A 2,815-nucleotide genomic window follows, 5' to 3' on the forward strand; every position below is an offset into this window, starting at 1 on the left:
GGATGTCTGTACCAGGCAGGTTATTACGTCCCTTTGTTCCCTGGTGTTGGCAGAGGTTGGGGTCACGTCAAAATCGTGGGTGTGAAGTAACAGTGGGAGAGAGAGAGAGAGAGAGAGAGAGAGAGAGAGAGAGAGAGAGAGAGAGAGAGAGAGAGACATACACACACACACAGGTACCTAACAGAACTGAAGGTGAACTGATTACTGAACGTTTATACTACTTCTTGAACAACCGAGAAAAAGTTACTCTCAGATTTAGAGCTATGGTAAAAAGAAAAGGACATTTTGTATAACTGAGAATAAAAGATAGCTGTAAAAGAAAAAAGATACACATCAACACAAAACTTTGTTGTAACAAACTGGACATTATTGTCCCGTTACTTTTGCCTGTCAACGTATAGGCAAATGTCAGGTGCGCTGACAAAATGAGTTATTTCTCCGATTTTAGCCTCATGGACATTGATACATCAACTTTATAGGTGAAGTTTGTACAATTTGTAAGTATGGAAGAATAAAAGACATGGTAGACTTGAACAAAATGGTATCAATTAGAAATCTATAAATCTGACCGCAGCGTCGATTTTCGGCCGATATCTCCATTCTTGGACATCGAGGAGTAATTGATTTTGTCAGCACACCTGACATATGTTGACAGTCCAAAGCAACTGGACAATAATTTATGATTGTTTCAAGGACGAGAGATATCAGATTCTCAACAATATAATTCCAGCTGACATCACGTTCGTAACAAAGACGAGGATAATCGTTGTTATAGCTATTAGTTATTCGCGCCACCTGGCCCATTGACATTACAAAGTAAAATTATGTCGATGGTGACCTTAAGGAACTTACAAACGCGCCCTTCCTAATTTTTTTTTCTCCGAGACAAAAGCGAAATGTCTGTGATAAAAGTGTTACATTATGAGAAAGCGATGAAATCTCGAGAGAAAAGACAAAAAACAAATAAATTAGAACCATTTTTTTCTGTCTTGGTGTCGAAAATGTTCGTTTTGAGATGAACATTTCTGCTACATTGTACAAAATTGTAACCGCTTCAACGGTAGAACGTTTGGCATTCCAAATAAAAATACAAAACAAAAAAACAAAACCTTAAAAAGATGTAAAAATCCTAACCGAAAAGGATTTAATACGTTATTTCCGGCACAGTGCTCTAAATCGTATCGCTCTTCGTAGACTTTGAATGTTTTTTATTGTTATGATTGCTGTACATATATGTGGTGAAATCAGGCTCTCGTCAAAACAATGAAATCGAAGAAAATAGCAGATGGATGGGTAATTATTTCATTGAAAGCAAGACACATGAACAAACTTTAAGATGATACCAACAACTCAATGTGCCCAAAAATTGACGAGAGCCTGATTCCACCACGCTGCCTCACATTTTTCTTCCTCGTTTATGTTGTCAACAGGATTACATAATTGTGTTTTTCCTTTTTGTTCGTTTTTGTTTTTGTTTTAGATGACTTTTAAAGAACTCCACGTAAAGTGTTTGATGGTATGGGCTGTGATTTACACCATTGCCCCGCTACGACAGAACAGGTGACAAAAGGGGTCAAGACGTGGTGGAATCAGGTGCTTGTCAATGTTTAGGCATGTTGAGTTATTGATGATGCCATTTGAAAACTTATTCATTTGCCTTGCTTTCAGTGAAAATAATATCCATCTATCTTGACAAGAAGTCGAGATATTCACGAGTGAAGTAGGTGGGTAGCCTCCACCAAAGTTTAGTAACTTCAATAGCTGAAATTAAGAGTCCTTAAAAACTGGAAATTACATTTTTTGTAATTTTTGTACCTTTAAACAATGTTTTTTGTAAAATTGACATGGAAATGTGTTTTCATATGAACGTAAAAGGTGTTTAGCCAAAACAAATTTTTAAAATTCGATATTAATTGCCAAACTTGTGAAAAATGCTTTTTTATTTGATTTCACCATTTTGACGAGCATTTGATTTCACCTCGATACCTCACAAATCGTTTGTCCTTGGGCTGTTGACTATGAAATTATGAGAAACCTTTCGCACCAGCAAACATATAATAGAAGGCTTTATTAATTGTCGTTGAGCGGTTCTGGGCTTGAGAATGTCATGACCCCTCGATAACAGTCTAATCTATTTGTGTGGCAGCGTGGTGGAATCAGGCTCTCGTTAAAATAATTAAAGTGAAGAAACTTGCATTTTCCCGCAGCTTTGGGAGTTTTTATTAATTTTTTGTTTTTTGGCTCAACGCCCATTAAAGAATTCATTTCTGTGTGGATTTTCTGAAAAACGTTGATTAAAGACACAGAAAATGTACATTTCCAGTTACGGCGGACTCTTAAGCTAAGGAAAAAACTAATCTTTAGCCGCCATTTTCTCACTAATTTTACCTCTGAAAACAGGTGACCTCCAGCTCCTTCTTTCGTAAATATCTCGACTTGTATCCAAGATAAAAGGATACTTTTTCCATCCAAATAAAGACAAGTGAACAAGCTATAAGATGATACTAATAACTCTACATGCCCCAAAATTGACGAGAGCCTGATTCCACCACGCTGCCTCACATATGACTGACATGTGTGGAATCCAACAAGTCTGGTTGGTTGGTTTTTCTTTTGTTGTTGTTGATTTTGTTTTTGGGGAGGTTTTTTTGTAAGCAAAATTTTGGTACGCCAGTTGATGTATTTTAACGCTTACCACTTTCTTACAACATTTTAATTGTAAACTGAGGAGGGCTGGGGGGGGGGGGAGAGGTTAATGTTGATATTATTAGTTGGGCGAGGGGGAGTGGAGTTTATCTGTATATTGTGTATTGTT

Source organism: Aplysia californica, unplaced genomic scaffold (assembly GCF_000002075.1).
Source record: "Aplysia californica isolate F4 #8 unplaced genomic scaffold, AplCal3.0 scaffold01360, whole genome shotgun sequence".
Lineage (NCBI taxonomy): Eukaryota > Metazoa > Mollusca > Gastropoda > Aplysiida > Aplysiidae > Aplysia > Aplysia californica.